Raw genomic sequence first — 27,846 nt, 5'->3', positions numbered from 1 at the left:
CATATCCATGTGTATAGCGGAAGCCGCCATCAAGCCATGAACTGCAGTTTAAACGGCAGAAAACTGCCGATCAAGTTAAGCTCAAGTTAACTCAAGATTAGGTGGCAGTTAAGGTTTATAATACGAAGCAGAACGAAAAACTTGAGTTTAAATTGAACGTAAGGTTTAAACGCCTTTTATAAGCCCTAATTATCTTTTTAGGTAGTGTATTTACTCTGAAACGGTTAGACATTCTTGTATATCTTTTGCATTGATTATTCCTCAAACATCTCATTAATCTTTAACAGGAGCCATTCTTTCACTAAGGTGCATTCATCTACATAATTCATGTGAATTATAACTGTGACCACTATTTTATATTATCACTTTACTATTGTTTATTGGTTATAAAATATGTATTTTGATGCCCTAATATACCTAAGGGTGAAATAGGGGTTATTAAATTGGATAATAAAAAAGTAAACAAGTAAATAAATAAATACGTAAATAAGTAAATTACTAAGTAAGTAATTTAAACCCAGCGAGGTGGCTCAGACGGTAGCGTTTGAGACTCGCATTCTTGAGATCCAGCGTTTAAACCCTGTGATTGACCAATCTGACTGGGATTTTCATAGTTTCCCTCAGTCACAAAGGAAAATGTCTTATTGGAAATTTATATACCATGATTCATCACGACCTCAGTCATCAATATCATAAACATTAATGCAAATCTGAATCACTCACATGAACATAAACCATCTAATACAGTAACAACGGCCTACTGGTATACCCACAAATACTAAACAAGTGATATGACCACAGATGTTAAAGCGCGTATAAATAAACAAAAAAAAAAAATGATATTTTGAGTATGTTTTAAAGAATTATGTTTTTCATTTATAGAGGTGCGACAAGTACTCTGTTGTTTTTAATGATATCATGTAGCTGTTTTTTCTATTTTTTTGATTCCGCAAATCTCAAAACTTACAAAATATTTTTATAAATGAAAAAAACATGATTGCCTAGAAAATGTATGTGCGCGATTGAAATTTATCTACAGTATTACCATAAGTCATGCAATTTAAAGAAAGAAAATCATTAAAAACAATTAACAATGTTATAATTGAGCAGTTCAGAGCAGAAGTGGTGTAAGTCAAAATTGGATAATGAGGTTTAAAGTAAAAATTCTATAAAATACAGCGCAAAGTAGCAATTAATATGTCCTTCGTGCTATCCACTGACTATTAATACTGTAGTTCAAATAAAGCTACTTTGCGCCATATTTTACAGAATGTTTACTTAAACCCTCATTAGCCATTTTTGACTTACACCACTTCTGCTATCAACGGCTCAATTGTGTCACTTATTGATATGGAATGTTTTTCAAAATGACCCCAATTCACTGCTAAACAAGGCCTAATACTGTCTTGGAATTTGAAAATATTTTCAGCAACACTTTGCGGTTCATCTGTTGTATCTTATCTCTAATTCTTCCTTTTTGACTCTTCCAGGTCCCGCGGTCGCCATGGTATGCCCTTGACTTCAAACAGGAGAAATAATGTAATGTGTTGAGATCAGGCGTACTTTTACCTCAGTGAAAACCTGTTTTTTAGCGAACGCTCTGTGTAATATAATTTTTTACACGTTAGTAAATCATCAAACCAAGATCTAAAATGTAATTATATAGATTTATATTACTCGCAAATGGAAAAACAATATCAGCAATAATTAGTAGAATAAGTAAAGAGGTCTTTTATGTAAACTTTTGAAAAACTAATTACATAATTCTACTTAAGATGAGCAATGTACAAGTTAAATCAATTGTCTTAAATTTCTGTTTATAAGGAATGCCATTTGCGTGTAATTTGAAAAACGAAAGTTGATCTTCTCTATCTATATAAGTCTTCGACTAACTAACAACAAATACTTCAACGGCAATTTTTAATGAAGCGAATTATAACGGAACTCTTGAACTTACAGTTATAAAGAATATTTTGTCTTTACGAATTCGAACTGACAGCAATATCGAGCTACTCCATCCATAATTCTGCAAACTACAAAACATAACTCTGAAATTCCCTCTTTTCCTGGAAAACAAGTCCATCTCGCTCAGGTTTGAAATCCCCTGTGAAAAGTGATTATTTCCTGCATGGAGTACCTACTAGTGAATGTTATTTTCTTAGATCCATATTTGTAGTGGCAAGAAAGAACAGGACGAGGAATCAAAACATAAGACAATACCTAAATATATCGCGTCCACAAGAAGCACAGGTTGCAGAACACAAAAATGTAGTGATGTTACCAACATAAAATGATATTACGACCTTATCCCACAGAAACAAAGAAATACACGGGCAAGTAAGAAGGAAATGTCATTTTATTAAATTATGAACTGAAACTGGAGATACTTTTTATTCTTTCAAAGTGTCACAAGTGATCCATTACTTTCCGCCGGTCATGGAAGGTCAAATAATGCATTGTCTCCATTATTATGACGAGAGAAGAGAAACCCAGAAAGAGGTACTATAAGAAACAGGTCTACAAGAACTTGAATAAATGTAGAGAAAGACTTGATTGTTACATACATACATACATACATACATACATACATACATACATACCTACGTACGTACGTACGCACGCACACACACATACAGACAGACAGACATACATACACACACACATACAGACATACATACATGCATACATACATACATACATACATACATACATACATACATACATACATACATACATACATACATACATACATACATACATACATACATACATACATACATACATACAATATAATACACACATTATACATTACATGACATTACATTACATCCTGCTGCTAAGAAGTCAAAAGGAGGAAAGCAATGGCGAAGGAAGCTTTTAATATAAAAAAGAGCATCTTCTGCGGGCCTCTGGAAAAATAACTAAGCAGCAGATCAGTGAAATGCTTTGTGTGGAGTGTGACACAGTATGGGACAGAAACATACACATTACGATGAAGTCAAGAGAAGCGATTTGGAGTACTATTTGAAATGTAAATCTGCAGACGAATAGATCGTGTGAAATGGACAAAATAATAAAGGAAGTTGTGCTAGAAAGAGTTAATGAACAATGAACAAGCCGAAACTGATCCAGCACAAAAAAAAAAAGAATTGCCTGGGTCACTGGCTGAGAAGAAACTACTTACTTAAAGTCGCATTAGAAGGAATAGTGAACGGGAGAAAAGTTCGGGGCAGAAGAAGATATCAGATAATATACAACATTAAGATGTAATATGCATGGATCATATGCGGAGACTAAGAGGAAAGAAGAATAGAGGGAAGATTGGAGAATGCTGGGTTAGCAGTGAAAGGCCTACCTTTGATAAGAAAATTATGAATGACATACGTAGTCTACATCCTATACATACATAATATTACATCGCGAGACCCACAGGAGAATCATCGTAATTTCGGAGTAACTTGCATTTGCGTTGGGAAATTCAGAAAAAAAAATCTAAATCAATATGAAGATGTATCTGTGTTAATAATTAAATTTATTTATTTATTTACTTATTTATTTATTTACTTATTTACTTATTTATTTATTTATTTATTTATTTATTTATTTATTTATTTATTTATTTATTTATTTATTTATTTATTTATTTATTTATTTATTTATATAGGCAGATCTAAGGCCAGTAGGCCTTCTCTTCCGCCCAGACTCTAATTCTGACTACAATTGGCTTACAGTAGTGTTATTACATTAATATCTAGACCGTAAAACAACATGAAAGTTGATAATGAAAGTAAAAGTAAATAATGAAAGTTAGATCAGTAATGTTAGTGAGATGATAATAAATACTGGTAAGAAATAATAATAATAATAATAATAATAATAATAATAATAATAACAATAATAATTTAAATATTTATTCTGTGCTATATATAACCATTAAACATTAAGAAACGTGAAACACCTATTATTGTTAACAATAATTGTTAGAAAAAAATTTCCTTTTTAAATTGGTTTGATGTCTGACAGTCCGTGACATTACTCGGTAGGGAATTCTACAACAGCTATTGAAAGTAATGTTCACTATTCCGTCACATGTTGCGCTTTTCATAAAGAATCTGGTCACGTCTGAAACAGCGTAATGTATGGAATGCTTCAAGAGGAAAAACAATACACACAAAAGGAAGGAGAAGGAACTTATCTGTGTAAAGGCGCCATCAGGATAGGTTTGGAATAACGAATAGAATATCACGAGAAATCCTATGAAGATTCAAACCCAGCGCCTCTCAATATAAAGCAGGGGTACTAGTAATTAGGCCCCCACGTCAGATAATTAAAGTCTTGCCTCAAAGAAGCCCGACTCAATCACAAAGCTGTGCGCAGTCTTCGGTCGTTTCAGTAATTCCATTTAAGTGAGTGTATCCTTACACAACTCATTATTAAATGCAACCGATCTACCTGGAGATTTCAGAGGGAGCTTTTCCTTTTAAGTGACGCGTCAAGGGATTCGGTGGAGAATTTCAATTCACTCTCAACCCTTAAATACTTCTTGTTAAATTCCCCTTCCGAGATCTTTTACAATTTGTGCTTAAATCCTAATCGCCACGTAAGATACTGGATTCACAATCTGGAGGTACTGGGTTCAAGACTCTTGATCGGTTAGACTAATCGGGGTATTTAGTGATTTCCTCGACCACAAAATAACTAGGAAACTATGCATTTAAAAGCAAATGCTGGATTTATTCCCAATTCCATTACAGAGATACAGACACTATTTCGCAAGAAATGATGGTAGGCATGTCTCAGATATGGCCACTAGATGGCAACACATGAAATGGTATTCGAATGTAGTATTTTCATCAGAAAGTATCTGTATGACCTCGCAGTTAAAGCTATAATAATAATAATAATAATAATAATAATAATAATAATAACACTTCTGGAAGCTTATTGCTAAAGCGCGGGTTTTTCAGTCGAACTCTATCACAGGCGTTACCTAGAATGCAGTTACGGAGGAAAGCATTGCAGAATGTCATTGTGTAGGTAGATCCGAGTTTGCGTGGGACACACATGATCTGCGATAAGCTCAAGCATGGGTTCAAATTCCGATTTTTCTGATTGAAACCTATAATATTTAAAATACTTAACCAGTCGCCAGAAAATAGTAGTGGCAAACAATCGTTATTTTAACAGGGTTATTGTTGGAGTCCCTCAGGGGTCAGTTTTCGACCCTTTTTCATTTATAATTTCTGTCAATGATTTGTATGCAAATTTACCTTGTACCTCGATTTTATATCCTGATGATACGACTTACTTTGTCACTGACAAAGACCCACTTGTGGTTAAAAATACATTAGAAAATTCGGTTGAAACTGCCAAAGTATGGTTTTGGTTAAATCGGCTTGCAATAAATATGAGAAAACTGAAAATATAATTTCCTCTTTAAATTCTGTAATACTTTTAATGAGATGATACATCTGAACAAGTTAAATTACTGGACATAACATTAGACGGTAAACTGAAGTGGAAAAACATGTTGATGACGTTTGTAAGAAATTATCTGAGTAATTTTTTTTATTAAAAAATAAGAACTACTGTTACTCATGATATGGCATCAACTGCATACTATGCCTTTTTCCACTCAAATTTAAGTTATGGTATTAGGCTTTTGGGAAAATTCGTCTTTAGCGGTGAAAGTCTTTCTGTTGCAAAAAGAAACTGTAAGATGATATCAAAATTATGACATTGCTTTCCTTGTCCATTTACACTAATCTGGTTTATATCAAGGAACACAAACGAGAATTTTTGATCGCTCTTTTTATCATGATTATTGAATACTAGAAATAAGCATGATATGCATATATCACATTTCAGGTAAGTAAGACAGTAAGTAGCTATAAATATTTGTACGTTAAATTCTTTAATAATCTCCCACAAACTGTAAGAGAATTACCTTTAAATATATTTTGTAAAGTAATTTCTAAATGGTTAAGAACAAACGCTTATTATACTGTAAATACATTTCTGTTATACAAGATTCCAGCTACTGAGAGTCCTGAGAACTTTTTGTTTATTTTTAAAGTCAAATATGACATTACATTTCAGAAAAAGTCCCTGAAATGAGGAAAAATTCTGAATAAATTCTGCAGGTTACCGTTAAGGCAGAAATGCAGGTATATTATACTATACTTCGGGTCTCTGCATATACATCGTATATCATATTTTTTTACTCCCAAAATATAACGTTTACTGTGTAATTACTCCGGAAGCAAGTCCTACGGTGCCTTGGCGTTGAGTTACTGATTGTCATTTTTATTTACAAATACCTGTAACACGCAATGCAATGACTGAATTGATATTCGTGTACTTCCTATAAATCCCAAGAGATGTCAGAAACTTAACAAGCACAGCACAGAAAAGAAGTGATCGATAACGATTCCTCTTAGTGGCAAATTTGAAACTAAATGCATTTATGAAGTATAGTATACTATACTCCATGACCCAGGAGGCTATTCATGTATTTGATTAATGACAGAAATATATCTTATGTTGTCACTGAGGATTCGCTTAGGATTATCCGATTCGTATTACACTTAGGAAACTGAGTGCAACTCCTGTGCAGCAGGCAAACAACCTGCCGCCTGAGCTACGCCGGTAGCTGTTAAGGACTTTCCTGCATATAATGAATGTGTGTTTAAATGAAAGAAAGAATAAACAAAGACAACATATATGAAGGAATACAGAGTGGATGAATATTATAAGAACATGAATAAATGAGCAGAGGAACTTGGTTGGTTGGTATCGGAGAATATTAATACTGTAAAAGGTACGTACATGCACACATACAATACAGATATATGCATGCATACAAAGAATACAAATACATAGGGCCTCATCATGTATGCATATAATACAGACTCATGAATCATGTAATCCATAATATATCCTATGTATCTGTATATGTACAGGGTTAGTTAAAAGTCCCGCACCACCTAAATAACTTTTGAAACAGTGACATGAAACTTGGTATGTGGGGATAACCATATACTGAGAACTCAATTTATTACCGAGTTTTTTATAACTCCAACTCTCTCATTTTAAATGGAACACCCAATATATATATATTTTTTTTCTTTTTGAATAGTGCTCATTAAGAGCTTTTCAAAAATTACCCACACTTGATACTTCTGTACAAATTCAGTGTTGCTAAGTCAAGAAAACAGAAAAGTGTATCAAATATTAAAATAATAAATGCACTACCTAACTAACTTTTGAAGCATACGGTTCAGTGATAAGAAACTTGGTACGTGAGAATAACTATATGCTAAGAACTCAATAATGGTATTACCGAGTATTTTCTGCTTCCGGTTTAACCGGAAGTAACTCCAACTCTCTTATTTTAAATGGAACACCCAATATATTTTTTTTATTTTTGAATAAAGCTCATTAAGAGCTTTTCAAAAAGTACCCGCACTTGATACATCTGTACAAATTCAGTGTTGCTAATTAAAAATGGAAGTGGTGCATGATATTCCTAAAGCCTGGTTAAATCATTCCTTAAATGGTTTCTATGGTCGAGTGACATATTGTAAAGCAGCTGAGGGCTACCAATTTGGACACATAATTTAGAAGGTGAGCTAGCTTTGTTTTGTTTCTGTTAAGGAAGGAGTATTTTATTATTTTAATATTAGAAACACTTCTGTTTTCTTGACTTAGCAACACTGAATTTGTACAGAATTATCAAGTGTGGGTACTTTTTGAAAAGCTCTTAATAAGCGTTATTCAAAAATAGAAATATATATTGGATGTTCCATTTAAAAAAAAAGAGAGTTGGAGTAACTTCCGCTTAAACCGGAAGTAAAAAAATCTCGGTAATACCATTATTGAGTTCTTAGTATATAGTTATGGCGGCCGGGTAGCTCAGTTGGTAGAGCAGCTGGCTACGCACTGGAAGGTCCGGGGTTCGATCCCAGGTGGCGACAGGATTTTTTCTCGTTGCCAAACTTTCAGAACGGCCCCGAGGTTCACTGAGCCTCCTATAAAATTGAGTACCTGGTCCTTCCCGGGGGTAAAAGGCGGTCAGAGCGTGGTGCCGACCACACCACCTCATTCTAGTGCCGAGGTCATGGAAAGCATGGGGCTCTACCTCCATGCCCCCCAAGTGCCTTCATGGCATGTTACGGGGATACCTTTACATTTTTAGTATGTAGTTATCCTTACATACCAAGTTTCATGTCACTGAACCGTATGCTTCAAAAGTTATTTAGGTGGTGCGGGATTTTTAACTAAACCTGTATATGTATATGCATACATACATAAACCATTGGTAAACACATACTTATTTACAAACAGTATACATACACACCATACATAAACACACACACACCTACGCTGACTACAGCCTGATAACATGTTGAATATTTGGTATCGATTTCGTTACGATACAACGCATATAACGTATGGAAAGAAGACACCGTGTGCATCAGAATTGGACCTGAGCGGCATGTATGTAGCCTCAGCCATAAGCATCACATACCACTCGCCGTCGCCACTATCTGCAAGCTGTCTTGAACGCTATATACAAGCTACGCTGAACACGAACTTCCGGTGGCTTGGTTTCTATAGCAACGAAGGGAAGAGAAGCTCCATCTCATCGGTGATGTTCATTTGTTTGTAGCAGAGATTGTGTTGCGATATTGTTCCCTCCCTACTGTAATCAGCCCAAGTTGCTTTTGACTCACCAGAGCGCACTGCATGTAATGCGATAGTCAGATGTCTGCTGCAGCCAGCACTCAGGGCTTGTTTGAACTTCCACTTACCTGCACAGAGAAAACCACAGCATCTTACTGATAATAGGACACAAGCACGGGGCGTTCTTTATCCAACATAAAATGCCTTCACTTTTTGGGTAAAACATAATTTAGTTAGTACCTATAAAGACTCAAAGCAAAATCCTGCATTCATAAAACCCCTTCATAAAGACCTCAAGATTATGTATTATAGAAAGTAATTTAACCCTTTAAGTCACAGTGGCGGTACCGTAATAATATTTTGTTCACAGCCATTCTCTAATGAATTTAATGATAACAGTGTAATACCTTCCTGTTGCTACAAATCCAGCAGAATTGAATTTATCTAGAGTGAATGGAAAGTATGAGTGTTATTTCCTCAGATTATTTCACGAAAATAATAATTAGTATTATTATTTATTTAGTATTAGTATTTATTTATTTAATCTGGTAGAGATAAGGCCATCAGGCCTTCTCTGCCTCTTTACCTGGGGATTACACTATAATATGAAGAATAAAATTACAATTAATATTAAGTTTACAATTACAAATACAATTACAATAAAAATTAAAGTACGACAAAATTACCTGATTAATGAAAGCTAGACAATTTATCATAGAAGTTAAGAACAAAGAATATTTTTGTATTTACTGAATTACAAATTAAAACTTACTTACTTACTTACTCACTTACTTACTTACTTACTTACTTACTTATTTACTTACTTACTGGCTTTTAAGGAACCCGGAGGTTCATTGCCGCCCTCACATAAGCCCGCCATTGGTCCCTATCCTGAGCAAGATTAATCCAGTCTTTACCATCATATCCCACCTCCCTCAAATCCATTTTAATATTATCCTCCCATCTACGTCTCGGCCTCCCCAAAGGTCTTTTCCCTCTGGCCTCCCAACTAACACTCTATATGCATTTCTGGATTCACCCATACGTGCTACATGCCCTGCCCATCTCAAACGTCTGGATTTAATGTTCCTAATTATGTCAGGTGAAGGATACAATGCCTGCAGCTCTGCGTTGTATAACTTTCTCCATTCTCCTGTAACTTCATCCCTCTTAGCCCCAAATATTTTCCTAAGAACCTTATTCTCAAAAACCCTCAATCTCTGTTCCTCTCTCAAAGTGAGAGTCCAAGTTTCACAGCCATACAGAACAACCGGCAATATAACTGTTTTATAAATTCTAACCTTCAGATTTTTTGACAGCAGACTAGATGACAAAAGCTTCTCAACCGAATAATAACTGGCATTTCCCATATTCATTCTGCGTTTAATTTCCTCCCGAGTGTCATTTACATTTGTAAATCTTCGAAGGATAAATCTCCAACTTTATAGTACAAATTAAACCTAGAATAACAAAATTCTATAGTGATGAAATTACCATATATTGAGATATTTTGTGATAGATTAAGAGAACTATTTACAAGAAACCATGTCTGAACGAGTTTCAATTACTGACCAAGTGCCTAGTAAGTTTGCGTTTGAATTCAATTTTATTTCGACAGTTCCTGATGCTAGCAGGTAATGAATTCCAGAGTCTTGGCAGGGTTATTGTGAAAGAGGATGAGTATGAGGAGGTGCGATGGGATGGTATTGTTAGTATTGTTTCATGGCAAGAGCGTGTGTTCAGGTTGTGGTGCGAAGAAAGGTAAGTGAAGCGAGACGACAGGTACGAAGGAATAGAAGAGTTCAAGAATTCGAAGAGAAGGAGAAGTGAATGTAAATTTCTTTTCTTGTCTAGTTTAATCCAACCTATTGTTTCCAGGGATGGAGTAATATGATCATATTTACGAACATTCCTTACAAAACGTACACACAAATTATGAGCACGTTGAAGTATCGTTTTGTTGTCGCTGGAGAGGTCAGTCAGTAAAATGTCAGCATAGTCAAAATAAGGAAATACAAGCGTCTGCACAAGGCACTTTTTTAAGCAAGAGAGGAGATGAACATTTATCCTTTTTTAGCACATGGATAATAGAATATACTTTTCTGCAGGTTTCTGTGATTTGCATGTCCTAGTTGAGATTATTATCCATGTGAAGGCCAAGATTTTTTACCGAAGAACTGAAAGGGATATGCACTGTACTTACTTTAACGAGGGAAATGTCGAGGTGCTTTACAGCGTCGGTTTGCCGTTTTTGCCGTTTAATAGACTGCAGTTATTGTGTCATCTCCCCTTATATGGAGGTTGGATTTTTTCCCAACTGAATTTTTATACATTTTTCATTTTTTCAGCATGAATCTTTTCCTACCTGCATTTCTTCAGGCTCCATTTTTTTGCAGGCTGAATTCTAGTCATGTAATTACGAAATGTCATATTTTAAAACAATAAATGAAGTAGGTCTACAGTAACAAATCACAATTTTTCTTTACATCCATTTTGTTCTTAATACAACTTGATTATAGCCGATTGAAGCATGTCGATGTTTCTGATGTGTTCGAGTTCCTGTGATGTTATATACTGCAAGATGTAAACATATTTTAATATCCTAGCTTCCTATTTTGTCGTTATCCAAGTGTTGTAATATATTTCGAATATTGTCGTACAATACAATTAGGGAGAGTGGGGTTTTCGTACGTAGAGGGTAATGGTACGCATCTAAGTTTTAGGATTTGGCAACACACTATGGCCGTGATTCGGTGAGTTAGTGTAGCGGCAAAATGGGTAATGTCAATCTAGCGCTGTACTGTTGATTCAAGCACTTCTAGTGTCAGTCAATTTGTTTGCAGTTTTCTTATAATTTCGTGACTTCACTGAATTTGGGGTAAGTAATATGCCTCTACGTGATCTGTATTTTATGTAATGTGTCCTAAAAGTACAACCAATTACCTGCTAACCTGAGTGTAAAGACCTTCTGTTACTTTGCTTCCATGACCATTCAGAGATAAGGTATTCTAATGGCGACAGTTGGGGTTTTCGCTTGCGGTTGTGCTTCTCAATAGTCCTCCTGAGTTCCAACATTCAATTAGAAAAAAATGACTAACAGTAAGTCCCTGTTTTGTGGTGAATTCGGTGAAGACAATTCTGTGGTGTTCGGGTAAAGGGGGAAAAGTCATTTTTTTGTGCAGGTGGAATTTTGTTTCCCAGATGAACACACAAGTTAAATTATACAAATTAGTGTGCAAAAATAAAAGAATACTAGCAGTTGATGTGCTTTACTTGTCTAGAAAATTATTTTCAATAATGGTTCGAAGTTTATTTAAACTTCAAACTCATTTTTATGACATATCTCCCTTTACCCAAACACCACAGAATTAGCTCTGGTTCAGATTGCAGTGCTATTGAAACTCCTCAAAATTTCATTTGTGACGTTTGTCAATCCAAATGAAAGAAAATTTAGTGTTAGGTGTCTCTAATTTTTGCTTACTATTGCTAAATGTTGATTCCATACTTATCAATACATAAGTTATTGAAATTGTAATTATTGTATCTACATACTACTACCCCAGCTGTCTGGGTCACATTTCCCACTTGGTAGGGTAATGGTAGAACATTATTTTGTATTGATGATACATGAATGTTGTTTAGAAATATATTTTGTAGCTTGTAAATATTATTAGAACCTAATAATTGTTTTATTATCCCCGAAAGTTTCATTATCACATTAAAATTATCTTGGAATTTATAACAATAGGAAGTTAGGTGCGTGCAATTACCTCACTTGCACAAGCGCCAATGATTTAATTATTGTGATAGTAACTGAAATTAAGAGTTTTTGAGTAATATTCAGTGAGAACTCCTCCCGTCCCGAGTCATACTGTAATTCTAGCGAATTCTTCTGTTTCGATGATCCGAGTGCAATAAATTGGAATACGTTATTTTATGACAGAAAATAAAATCAGCCGTCTATCAGGCAAAGATACAGGACTTCATGGCATTGTAGCAAAAGCAGTCTGGAGCAAAAGCTCGAAATACATTCTGTTCTTTCCATCAAATAAAAGTTATACAAAATGAAAGTAAAAATAACTTATCAATAAACAAAAGAAAGCATAATTCAGAAATAGCCTGAAGAACGCACAGAAATAATTATTTCTTTTCAGAATAGATATTTGTGCTACGAAAATAAACGAAAAAGGAGTGCAATGATGAAAAACTGTGCGGCAAACAAATTGAGGAGGCTTTTGTGCGAGTGCTTCTAAGCTCTTTGATTAGAACGGGCACGCACGTTTCTGTTCTTAACTTGGAACAGAGAATCCTCTCCCATCCTTTTATTTCCAGCTTGCTTCCATTCTCCTCTCCCTGGTTTTTCTGCTACCCCCCCCTCGTTCCCAGCCAACTGTCCCCACTTCACCCCAGGCTGTATATTCTTCACTATCAGAACATTACTCTGCACGGGTTACATTATCTCTACAAAGTTATAGGTGTATGTAGCCTACACGTGTGCGTGTGTATGTCTATGTGTGTGTGTTTTATCTCTATGAATACGTATATCATCTTATCCAAACCTTGAAGTTTGCAGACGCAGTAAAGCTCATAGTTAAAATAAGAATGCTATAATTACAAATGTTATTTATTGATAAGTATTTCATAGCAAATGATGGAAAGGAAACTAACTTGTAAATAGCTTCACATAAACAAACTTCTAAAACGCGATGTGAATGGTCGTCAAGAACACAGAAATTATTGAATTCAGAAAACCCTTACATAACTTTTCTTTATCTCCTTCAAATATCTTGCAAAATTCAGTTCTTTATAGTGTTGATAATGATATTATTTAAGTTTATACCCTATTTTCTTAATCTATCATTCAAAAGCGCTGGCTAGATTCTTCATGAAGGAAGAAATTTTCTCATGAAATTTCGGCCAATATATGGGATCTGCGCCTACCCAGCATTGTGATGGAAAAATGTTTGTTTGGCTAGAATATTGTCTGTTCTGAAGCGAAAATTTCATGACTTGTATTTTTTTTTTATTTTAGTAGGTTATTTTACGGCGCTTTCTAAACAGCTTAGGTTATTTAGCATCTGAATGAGATGAAGGTGATAATGCCGGTGAAATGAGTCCGGGGTCCAACACCGAAAGGTACCCAGTATTTGCTCATATAGGGTTGAGGGAAAACCTCGGAAAAACCTCAACGAGGTAACTTACCCCGATCGGGAATCGAACGCGAGCCACCTGGTTTCGCGGCTAGACGCGCTAACCGTTACTCCACAGGTGTGGACTTGTAGTAGTAGTAATAATAATAATAATAATAATAATAATAATAATAATAATAAAAGAAAAAATATTTATTGAAGTAAAACAAATAAATAAAGCTGCTTTTTGTCTTATGATTCCTATTATTAAGTAAATGTTCAATGCAGGATAGAATATTAATCGCTTGAGGAGTATAAAAATGATTCTAAATCAGTTCTAAAATAATTGTGGCCAGTTTATCTGCTGAAAGGAATATTAAATAGGCTTACATGTAGCATAATTTCTTGAACTCGGGTATTTAATGCATATATAGCTTCTTCATTCATTGCTTACGAAATATGGGTATGTACCCATAATTTCGCAAATGGAAAAAAAAATCATATCACAACAATGCTATTTTTTTCACTTATTTTCTATTGCAAGCGTGTTGATGAAAAATATCTATCAAAATTATTGTAACTGCACGTGAAAGACAGAAACAATGGAATAATGGAAATATGTCATTTATTAATACATATGCCTACAATGAAGTTTAAAAATCTAAATTCAATTAAATGTACAATTATGGGAGTGTTATTGCGTAAAAGTCAGTTATATTTATTGTTTGTAGTTGATACTGAGGAAGTTCATTTTTATTTATTCGACCTGTTTCTTACTTCATTTATAATTAATTAAGTTATGGAGGTTCACGGAGTTTTTCATTGAAGCGAAGAAATAATTACGAATCTTCAGTGGCAAAAGAAAAGTGACAATATGAAAGCGACAGTATTGTAGTGATAAGTAACATAATTGTTTGAAATTCAACGGATTTTTAGATTCCATTGGTAAGTTTCAATTCCTAGTTCCAATTTCGCGTCACACTAGCTAGCGAAAAGCACAAGGGCTTCCCCTAGAGAGCATTCATTAGGCTAACGGTATCAGGATTAACGTGTTCGGTTCTAACCAGTAAAAGTGAAGAACCACTGAAGAAGTGCGTCGCCTTCGATAAATTTTTGTATCACAATGACTTACTACATTAATAACGAAGACATCTGCCGTTAGTAGAACCAATTTTTTGTTGTTGTTTTTTTTTTAATTTATTGAATAAAACAGATTGTTAGCCATTCAAATAGCATGTACAGATTCTAATTCGAAATAAATAATAAATTATTGAACCATTACAGATCTATAAAGGCACAAGATCAAAAGAAAGATCAATAACTCATTAAAATGTTGTGAACCATGAAATAGTGACAAACAAGTTACATAAAACTGGAAAATCACACTCATTGCGGAACATTTCCAACTTTCATATGTAATCGAACGCCGTTAATTATAGCATACAAATCATCTTTTCAACGCTGTAAAACGGACATACTTACGGGGTTATGATGGAGAGTGAACAAGTAAAGCAAACCTACAAAATGGTAAAATGTTACGTATTAAATGCACATATGCAACTACAATGCCATAATCAGAATTTATTAATAAATAACTGTTGTGTATAGAGTAGAAAAGATACATGTCAGTGAAATCCAGGCCCATGAACTTCAGTATCTTTTCAACTATACAGCTTGTTCGGCATCGGTGATTTAGTGTGACGAATTTGAAATGACGAGCAGGAAAAGAATTGAAAGGAAAGAGGCGCGATCTATTTTAAAGTAGCGCTGCAGCGTTTTTCAGAAACCACAATTCATTTCATTATTTGTCGGATGTCACGAACGGATCACGGGAGTTTATCATGTCGCATTGCATCATGGGATTTTTATTCTGTCGCATTGCATCACGGGAATGTATAATGGCGCATAGCATGATGGGAGGGTGTCATATTTATGGCCTTAGTATCAATTCGCAGATTTATATCCGTCAACTTGAACAACAGTACTCGAAAGTTTGCCCGATGTTTTACAGGCCTGGTGTGCTCGAGCTTTGCTTGTTGTATACAAATATAGAAACACGAACACGCTAGTTTTGTTTGTGTTTATTGATCCTCTCATAAGAGACCGTGGAAAGGAAGTGCTGCCAGTATTAGATAACACTAACTTTTCTTATAACGAAAATGGCACACTCAAAATACAGGCAAAAATTTTAACTGTGATTTGGTTGAGAGAGAAATATTATATAACATTCTTGTTGAATTTGGTTTTCCCAAGAAACTAGTTCGATTAATTAAAATGTGTCTCAGTAAAACTTACAACAGAGTCCGTATAGGCCTGTTTTCTGTCGAATGCTTTTCCAATTCACTGCGGGCTAAAGCAAGGAGATGCACTATCACCTTTACTTTTTAATTTCGCTCTGGAATATGCCATTAGGAAAGTTCAGGATAACACAGAGGGTTTGGAATTGAACGGGTTACATCAGCTTCTTGTCTATGCGGATGACGTGACTATGTAGGAGAAAATCCACAAATTAGGGAAAACACGGGAATTTTACTTGAATCAAGTAAAGAGATAGGTTTGGAAGTAAATCCCGAAAAGAAAAAGTATCTGATTATGTCTCGTGACTAGAATATTGCACGAAATGGAAATATAAAAATTGGAGATTTATTTTCGAAGGGGTGGAAAAATTCAAATATCTTAGAGCAACAGTAACAAATATAAATCACACTCGGGAGGAAATTAAACGCAGAATAAATACCATGAAAGGGTAAAATGAATATTTTATTATTCGGTTCAGAAGCTTTCGTCATCTAGTCCGCTGTCAAAAAATTTTTAAATTAGAATTTATAAAACAGTTATATTACCTGTTGTTCTGTATGGTTGTGAAACTTGGACTCTCACTTTGAGATAGGGACAGAGCTTAAGGGTGAATGAGAATAAGGTTCTTAGGAAAATATTTGGGGCTAAGATGGATGAAGTTACAGGAGAATGGAGAAAGTTACACAACACAGAACTACACCTGACATAATTAGGAATATTAAATCCAGACGTTTGAGATGGACAGGCCATGTAGCACGTATGGGCAAATCCAGAAATGCATATAGAGTGTTAGTTGGTAGGCCTGAGGGAAAAATATCTTTGGGGAGGCCGAGACGTAGATGGGAGAATATCAAAATGGATTTGGGGGCGGTGGGATATGATGATAGAGACTGGATTAATCTTGCTCAGGATAGGGACCAATGGCAGGCTTATGTGAGGGCGGCAATGAACCTGCGGGTTTCTTAAAAGCCATTTGTAAGTAAGTAAGTAATGGTTCAGTTGAGCGACAGTTTCATTTAGTTAGGCCAGACGTTGGCATTTTGCATGTTATAACTAGCCTCGGATTTCAAGATATATGTCTGAAGGCATAAGCAAAAATAAATTATTTTCACGTTTTATTTAAAACCAATATTACGGTAATCGTTTTATTGTGCCTAAAAAGGGTTATTTTACTCATTAGTATCTAATTCAATTTCTGAACTTAAAATTACTATTTTATTAAAATCATTACAAACAAAATACAGTTTACAGAACGTAGGTTGGCTGAACATTTAAAAAAACGCTGAATATGTTCGGCATAATATGCCACTGCACCTGGAAGAGGTAGTTAGTGTACGTAGTGAATGAATTGCGAACATATAGTATAGAATGTACCATAGCTGTCAAAGAAAGACAGGATAGCAGTCTGAAGAAGGATATTGTTTATATCTATTATAATTTTTCCTTTCTGTCACAGTACCTCACCAAACTTGAAACAAATGGAAAATCTCTTTCAGAACAAATTTCTCTAAATAAGGAAGCAGAAACTAAACTTTGAAGTGCAACAGGAATGGTTAGTAAATAAGTTAGGGATAAATGGAATAGTGTGCCGAAAAAAATCCTGGCTTTCTAATCCTACGTAAAGAACCAGATTGTATGAATGGAGAAGATATAGACCTAAATTTACAATCTTGAGAAACGCTATGGTCAAAATTCTTATCAAAGTAGTCATTAATTCAATATGATAATAAATAAAACACAATATTACAGTTGTATGATCACATTTTTCAATATTGTAAAAATGGCTAGTGAAGAAAAATTGGTGAAGTCCTATTATGATTAAGATTGAAAATAGAAAGTCTAATTAAGAAAATTTGGTTCAATAAAACTTGTATAAAAGAATAATTGAAACCTAAATATGTAATCATAAAACCGAATTGACCAGTTTTTATTTTATTACCGTTAATATTTTTATTTTATTATTATTATTATTAATTATTATTATTGTTACTATTATTTCTATCAACATTATTATTGATGTCTGTAAAATTTATGTAGACTCTACTGGACTGTACCCGAGCACGAGCATATGCTCATTTCAGGTATCTATTCAAATGTACCATTTCAAATGTAAATTGTGAGTAAATTTGAATTTGAATTACGATTCTAAAGGTTCCCAATATATATTAATACAATGCACCAAAGTTTGAATACAAAATGAGATCAAAGCAATGTATATCCAAAAAGATGAATAAAAATTTAAACGATATGTCAGCTTGAATTTATTTATTTATTTATTTATTTATTTATTTATTTATTTATTTATTTATTTATTCATTCATTTATTTATTCATCTATTTATTTATCAGGCCTTCTCTTCCCCTATACCAGACGATTACAACTATAATATTAAGAATTAATGAACTCAATAAAAAAAATACAATCTACAGCTGTAATATTGACTTTTATTTATTATTCTACTAAATTTAAATTTTCACACATCTGTTGAGATATCTTTTTCAGCATACAAGATGATTCTTTCACATAAACGACAAAGTTTAAGTTCGCAAAATTTAGAGAGAAAAAAGCTGTTAAATGTACTGCAGTGCCACCTATTAAAAGGGGACAAAAATATCGTAAAAATTACACAGTATTTTCAATTTTAAAAATATCATTGTTGAAATATTTTATGCAATGCACACGTGTTAAGCGTGTAACAATCTCGGAAATAGAAAATATTCTATTTCGTTTCGTCTCTTGTAACTTTTTCTCGATTTTCTTATAATTTAATGTATTTACCACCTTTGTATCGGAATAATTATACTATTGTACATTTTTAATTTACGACAGAACTGTTAAAGTTGTTTGGTATTTCATCCTGAAAGAAGAAATGCCCAGCAAGACCCGTAAAATATTATTCTTACTCTACCAGCGTTAATAGGCTAATAGTCTAATTTAAAGAAGTAAGATGATCAAGTAGAAAACATTCCGCTGCTATATATTGTTTCGCCATGTTCCACCACATTCTTCTTTTTTTTTAACTAAGTTATCATGTCTGCAGATCTACATGCTTCTCGTACAAGATCGTTGTTTATATTTTATCTGCCTGTTTTTCTTGCTTCTTAAAATTTATATTTCTGTTGTTCTCAAGGAACTTTTTGTTTTGCTAATGTTTCCTCTTGTCTTCGAGGCATATGTCATTACCAGACGTATACTAGCATGCTGCTTTCTATGCTTGCACTTCACATTTCGTAGTAACTCTTACTGCATCGGCTTTTGTTTCAGAAACATTCTCTTTCGACAGAAATTCAGAGCTTGGTATTTCTAAATCTCGGTACTGCAGTTGTATTTCTTATTCTATAAAGAGCTTTTGAAGGCTTTGTGATAGGTGATTTTTAAATGGCATAAATTGCGTGAAAAAATTTAAATCTCTACGCAAAAACTCTTTCTCAGGCAACTTTTTTCCACTGTAATTAAAATGGAAGAACAAAAGTCAATCGTAGAGGAAGGTGTTGTACCTTGGATCATTTTTACATTTAATTTCTATTTTTACCATATTATGATTATTAGGTTGTCCAAATTATAAAATAAGATGAAGCTACTCTTTGAGATATCATTGGTAATCTTTATTATGAATTTAATTACTTTGATAATTTTTATATTCAATTAAATGTATACAAGTATAATGGACCAAGGTACAACATGAGGTTGTACCTTGGGTCACCCCATGTTGTACCTTGGGTCACATTATAAATTTAGCCTACAAGAAAAGAAACAAGAATACAAATTGTGGATAAACATAAATATGAATGCAAAGTGTACATATTATCTAAAAATCACGAAACTTCTGGAATATAATAGGAAACAAATTAAAGATACAATTCCTTTGCAACATGTTCATGCAATAATGCATTTTAAGCAGATAACAAACACAAAATCGATCTACTTAACATCATAACTACTGAAATCAACTACGAATTGTAGTTGGGAAGTTTGTCTCTTAGATTAACCTTGTTGGTAGGGAGGTGGTAGCCTCATGACTAAGCCACATGTCGCCAGCTTTTTTCTCGATTTTCCAGTTCTCTGGTATAGCCAAAATTATTTTCATATCTATACTGATATGCAAGTTTCAGAACTTCATTTCTATTTAGACCGTAATGTAGCCTTGCTGCCTGTTTCAAATACTCTACTAATTCAATCTCTTGTGGCAAAGTAAACACTTTCTTCCTCTGTACACAAACTCATTTTCATTAGAATCCTGCATATTTTTTAAGTGCCTAGACAACGTAATTTTCGAAATATCATAATTTTTGGCAGCAGTTCGCACTTTAGTTCCATTTGTTAACACATCTTTTATAGCCATGCGAAGTGCTTCTACATCTACTTTTTCCCGCTTTTTTCCATTCTTGCTTCTTGGCATGGTTCTATAAAAATAAAAGTATGACGATATAATATTTCCAACATATTGAGCAATAAACTATATTAAATTAACTAATAATTTATAATGATTTGTACACTTCTGCTCATCATCAGTTCAATGTTGTACCTTGGGTCGACCAAAGGTACAACGCTTCAAGTGGACCGAGGTACAACTACTGCTCATTGTGAACTGAACATCATGTTTCAAAAGTTAGGTTATATTCTAACAATAACCTAATATACCATTCGAACAAGAAAGAAACAAAGATCTTACCTTACTATTGGAAATGTCTTGAATTATAACACAGCCCCTTAAAAAAATAAAGAACACACTACAAACAAAATACTTTCTGAGATCAAAAACAAATTTCTTCATAAAGAAAGCAAACCACTGTATCTGAAGATCACCAAAGCTTTGTGAGAGGACTCTTGTGTACAAATATGTAACTTGATTGTAATACTTCATTTTTCAAAACACAAATGGCAGAGAAATGATGAATGACACAAGGTACAACTTCCCAAGGTACAACACCCTCCCCTACATACCAAACAGCTTTTAGCCACTGGTGCACCTCAGGAGCTGGTCTCCTGTTATAATAATAATAATAATAATAATAATAATAATAATAATAATAATAATAATAATAATAATAATGGTTTATTTAACCAGGCAAAATTATGGCTACACTCAGGCATGGGTTCGAGTCCTTCTTGAGCTGTTGAACCAGGTTCTATTTTTTCAGGTTTTTCTCAACTGCAAGGCGAATTTCAGGTAATCTATAACAACTCTGTACTCTCATCTCGTCAAATACCATACCACTATCACCAATTTCATCGACGTTAGATAACCTCGTATTTGACACAGTATTTTTAATAACAGATTAAAAATAGCTGATAATAGGGCACACTCACGTTTTACCAGGCTACGTTTGATAGACTGGTCTACTTAATTTCTAAGGGCCGTATTCATAGACATTCTTAGCGCGGACTTCCGGTGGATGATCAGCGTTTTTCGTATTCATAAACCAGTGTTAGCGATATGATATGATTTGAATTCTGTACAAGTATCCAGTGGATAGCCGGGGCTAGTTTAGCACGCTCGTAGCGCGTGCTGCGAAATGTCTATGAATAGCACCCTAAGCGATCTCAAAATTATTTTGATATACAGAGTATTAATTAAGTCTATTGCTAATAACTTTTTATATACAGGGTGATTCACGAGGAATTACCGCCACTTACGGAGTTTATTTCCGAAAACATTCAGAGCAAAAAAGTTATATAAAGATGGGTCATATTCTCAATATTTTCGTAGTTACGGTAATTTTAAGTTCTAAAATACTTTCTTTATTTAATTCTAAGGGGAATGTGTTGAAAAATAGCTCAACAATTACTTTATCTAATTCAATAAATCGTTCCATGAAATTGTGCTTTCTTTCTGTAAGCTGTCCCAGGGAAAGTCACTTCCTGGACGGCATCGTAATTGCGGTCGAGTGGCCAAAATTTATAAGCTCATAAGCACTTGTTTTGACATTATTAATATGGTGGAAGAAAAAAATTCAACTTTTCTATCTGCCCCCATGAGAATGTTTGCTTGTTAGCCCCGAAAACACTCACCCCCATTGACGCCGGCCGTGAAAGTCTACATTCCAAGATATGAAATTCTCTTCAACATTCGAAGATATGAAATTTGCTTCAGGAGTGAATTCGGAAATTAAAAGTAATAGAATTAGTTCATATGAACATACGTACGATTTGTGAGTTATAAGCAATTTTCTCTCACAGCTCACTCACAGCAAGTTAGTTAAGGGATTAGGTGCAGCTTACAGCAATTCAATACGGTGGCAGTTCACTGTGCAGTGATTAAGCGTTTCCCTCATAACTCATAACCCTATTAACTTTTTCATGTTCTCTCTCTTTTATTTTATTGCTAAAATGCATGTTTACGATATCACGCTCATTCCTTAATAAACATTTTTTTTTTATTTTGTGTTAGAAGAAAATACTGATATTTGATCATTTTTAAAATGGATTTATTTTTTATCAGGTAATCTAACAAAGTTAGAGAAGTGATGTTGCGTCATACTGTAGATATGACATGCATAAATACACACAAAAAAGTTCATCACAAAATGTTGGATAGTTTTTTAGTTATGTGGGAAAAGCTCCATTACTACACAGTGGAATAAATTTAAAAAAAAAATGTAAATAACTTTTTTTTTAATCGTAAAAATATTTTTTTCATATAGCAGAAGGACAGTGTTTTACGCATACTAATTTTCATTATTGCATAAGATACAGTAATGGAGGGGGAAAAAAGTTGAATATTTCCAAAATTTTACTGTTGTAAGCTGTACCTAACCCCATAAGTAAATTTTGTGGAAAGTAAAAATTGTTCATGTGAAACTTTTTAAACAGGGTAGAATTCAAATTTTGTGACGGACGTTTTAAAAGGACTTTGTCTGTTGTTGCTAGGGGACTGTGTACGTTGCTATGTTGTCGATAAATAAGGATATTATTATTTTTATGTATGCGGATATGCACCTATTTTCATAAAAAAAATGCATAAATCAGTGGATTGGGCCTACCGCCAGGCATTGCGTTTTCTGTGTAGTTTATAAATTGAAACCAATGAAATTATTTCGTACATATTTATGTATGATTTCTGAGTTAAAGAAAATTTATCACTTGGCTCTCTTGTCACATGAAACTTCTTTAAGCAGAGTATGAATCAAACACTACGAAACAAAATTCTATGAAGGACATTTTAAGAAATTCGTCATTGTATTATCACGTAAATAAGATTTTTAATGATTGCGATTTACCACAATTTACACAAATTACTGCGTACATTAATGGTTTGGGGCTGTCGCCAGTCAGTGCGTCTTCAGTGTAGTGTTGTGATATTATACAGTGGAAACCAGTGAACGAAATCACATTGTCAATTTGTAATATCACAGCCACTGACACAGATTCTTTAAGAAGAATTTACTTTGATGTTGAATAATTCACTCAGTGAATCATCAATACAAATTTGCGCAATGTCGAGGCAGTTTTTACAGTGATTTGGAAAGACTGTAATATAGAGTTCATATCTTATTTCAGCTGTTATAAACCAAATGTTTCATGTTTAAATTCTGTAGAATACCGACTATAAAAGCGCTGAATTTAACCCTAATTTATTGTCTCTCTTTGGACGAATAATTAGAAAGGTTACTATAAGTTTAAGAAGTTTCACTTTGCTACGCATAGAGGCTACACACTCTTGTTTTGCACGAGTGGATAGATTCTCAGGACGAGCCACAGTGAATAATAATTGTTGAATGTGGTTCCTGACCACAACCCTACCATATTTCTGCTGTAAATGATATGCATTGTGTTACTACTGTGTGGGAAACCTTTGCGGAATGGATAGAGGGCCTAAAACAAGCAAAAATTCATATAAGCATGTAGTAAATTTCGCTTTGTTTGTTTTTTAATAACAGATACTTTTTATCTCGTGTGGTTTAGTTCTTACATTAGTGGGCCATATTTTATGAAAACCATACGCATTATGAAAAAATCTACTTATTATTGCCATTTGGCAACTGAAAATAAGAGGTAGTGTATGCATCTAGTTATTTTGTTATATTTTGTTAATAGGGCCTACTCGTCATTTGCCATTGTATGTGTTGTCAAAATGTATTCTAATCAGGAAATGGTTGATGTGCACCTCATGCATTAGACGTGAACAGTTTCCTAACAGACGTTTAATCCAAACCAATAACCTTCCTTCAACTTCGAAACGTTGAAAAAATTTTATTTCAACACGACATTCAAATACCTACCTCTGACTGAGGTTCTGATTGATATATACAGTCTTAGAAAAAAAGTTTTGTATCACAGATACTTTATAAGTTTCAGAAAGGAGGCAGTGCGCATGATCAGAGGACGTGCGACCCGGTTCACAGAAGGACTTGTTGAGATAAAATTAGTTTTGTTTCGTTGTAAGTATGATCATGTGCACTGTCTCCTTTCTTGGACTTATAAAATATCTATTCGACACAACTTTTTATAAGAATGTACATCTATTATCAGGCGGTACGTCTTACTTGACGGTGTGTATCAAAGAATGAATAATTGTTTGTATACCTACATCTGAAGACATTAGTGTAATATGTAGCTAGTCGGCGATATATGCAATGGAAGGGGAAAGGACCTACTAGGGCATTCAATAAGTAATGGGAACAGTACTGTAAATCAACACTCCTAGCGGTGAACATCGGAATCCTTTAGTACGTAATAGAGAAGCCATTGTTACATAAATATGGAATATGAAAAGTCTCTAAGTAACCATATCTTGTGAATACAGGAACTGTTTCTGATTTGTAGTAAGTAATACCGCCCTAAAAAATGTTCAGTGGGTATGAACAAAGATGCTTCATAAAAATAAAAATTGAAAGAGGAAAAAATACAACTTAGTGCTTTACGGCATTACAAGAAGCTTGTGGGAGAGTAGTCCAACCATACCGAATCAACAGTTACATCCAAAGAGCTTTTGATCGATCAGAGAGAGAGAGAGAGAAAAAGCTCCAGAAATGATGCTGCAGATGGAATTCGTCGTCTTCCAAAGATTTGGCAATATATTTTTTTAAATGACAAGGGACTATATTTGAAGTGTGTAATGCCAAAAATAACCTAAATAAATGTAGTGTAAAACAGTAACTATTTGCCATTACTTTTTGAATGCCCTGGTAGCTGTCCTATCCCATTATCTCCTGACTTAGTTACCTCATACGTGGTGTCTTGTCGGTATCACTTGCGAAGTTCAGACTTGTCTTCGTATAATTGACTAAACAAAAATTCAGATTCTGAAGACCTAAACACATTACAGCACGTAATGGTGGAATGGAAAATCTGCTTAAATTACTTCATAGCTCCACATCAATAAATGGAAAGTGTAATATAGTACAGTCAACTCCCGACATTCTGAAGCTGTACTAGTAAACACATGCTTGAGCCGTGATGTTAATCGTTGTGATCTTTGCAGTGAATAATAACGTGCATTCGTAACTTGAACATATGCGGATGTCACTTGAAATGATTTTATATTGCAAGAAATTTTTTCAATAGCGTATGACGTTATTGATGCATAATGAAGTAGCCTACAAGATATTGCTACTGTCTAATATTTCTTCATGTTTCATTAAGATATTGCATGTCGCTCATCACTGAAAACCCACCAATTGTCTATGTACTTTTCTATAAATTCCCTAAAATGTGGATTATTCAATTTATTAATTGGAATGTTGGCTCTGAACATCATGGTAGGCTACACAAATCCATGCTCGAGTTAATATCTTCATAATTTTCAGATTTTTTTGTGCACATTTATTTATTTATTTATTTATTTATTTATTTATTTATTTTATTTCTTTAATTTAGTCGAGCTACATTAGGCATTGCAGTCCGAAAGAGCAGAAGCTCGTGCTCGGGTGCAGTTCAGATCAGTTATACAAAATATATCACAAAATTAAGGGAGTTCATTGAGCACAATAACATTAATAAATGGTAAAATACATACATCATGTAATAATAGAGTCTATATACAAATAGAAAATACAAAAGTACATTAATATTAGAGTATCAGTTTTAACTCAATTAGCTTAAACAATTAAATAATTAATCTGACTTATTTCTTAAATATATGTGTGTTAAGTGTACTTAGCTCAGGGTAAGCTCTAATTAATGAATTATATATTTTGGGTCCAGAATTCATCCCGTGTTTTAATCCAGCAGATGTGTTGATAGTACTGTTTCTTTTGGATTACGTTCAACACACTTTGTGTGACTTTTGGTATTGCAATGTCTTTCAGCGCACTGTTTTTGTCACTTTTACGTTTATTTTACATTATTATATTAGTTCAAATATCTTCAACTATGCCCTGCAATATTACACTTTCAAGCGTGTGAAGTTTAGACCTGCCTTTCGACAGTTGACTAAACAACAATTCAAATACTGAAGATCTAAACACATTACAGATAGTAATGATAGAATGGAAAATTTGTTTAAATTACTTCCATATCATTATATGGAAAGTCTGATGGTATAGTATAATTTAAGAATAAATAACATTCCTCATACTCTTGGCTCTGATAATGTTTATGATAGGAGTTTCGTACGTGTAAAATTTCACTTTACTTTAATTAACTTTTAGCATTCGATTTTTTATAATATGCAACGTAAAAAAACCTTCCACCATTCTGCATCTGGCTAACGAGCCGTTAACAATTTAAAGTGGAGCTGATAAAGTAACGGGAAATTTAATAGCGCATCAGCCCCGTGTTCATGCCCGAGAGCTGTTAATTAAGTTAAGGAGGCTTAAAATAACGAAGTTTGTTACAACTGGCTATCGTCCAGAGAGTTAAAACAAAACGTGAGCGCCTGGGAGCATCACGCTGCAAAAAGAGATTCAAAGGAAACGTTAATAGTTAACTGTTGGTTAGCGATATTCATGCTGGCCGGTGGCAGGTATTTTATAACCCGTAACAATAATCCAAGTCTCCTTCGAGTAGGTGAACGTGTAACAATAACGCATGTTTGAAGAGTACAGGGGAAAAACAATCAAAGTCAGAATTCTCTTAAGGGTGATGTTATCTTCTAATTCAGTATGTTACTGCAAAATGTATTGCTGTTCCTAATGAAAAGTAGGAAAGGATGACTTTATCCATGGTGATAATTAGGCACCGTACTTAGTTCCAGGAGGTCACGAGATTAAGTATTACTGGAGTTTTTAAGTAGACGACGAGCATGCACCTAGCAAGCGAATGTTGTTTCAAGTGGGGCAAAACAAAACATTGCCCACTTTTACAATTACAATAATATTTACAATTAAATTATTTACACGATGTACACCATATAAACTATTTTTACTAATTATACCATAACAAAGAATGTTTTTAGTAGGTTATTTTACGACACTTTATCAACATCTAAGGTTATTTAGCGTCTGAATGGGATGAAGGTGATAATGCCAGTGAAATGAGTCCGGGGTCCAGCACCGAAAGTTACCTACCATTTGCTCATATTGGGTTGAGGGAAAACCCCAGAAATAACCTCAACCTGGTAACTTGCCCCGACCGGGAATCGAACCCGGGCCACCAGGTTTCGTGCCTAGACGAGTTAGCTGTTACTCCACAGGTGTGGACCATAACAAAGAATGATCGAACATTATTTACAATATTTAGCTTATGAACAGTGTTATGTATTGTAATGCAAGGTATTTTATTTCATAATAATATAGCATATTTATTTATGTAGCACGTATGGGCGGATCCAGAAATGCATATAGAGCGTTAG

Source organism: Periplaneta americana, chromosome 13 (assembly GCF_040183065.1).
Source record: "Periplaneta americana isolate PAMFEO1 chromosome 13, P.americana_PAMFEO1_priV1, whole genome shotgun sequence".
In the NCBI taxonomy this organism is placed as follows: domain Eukaryota; kingdom Metazoa; phylum Arthropoda; class Insecta; order Blattodea; family Blattidae; genus Periplaneta; species Periplaneta americana.
The sequence above is the reverse complement of the archived record's forward strand: the minus strand, read 5'-3'. Positions refer to the sequence as shown.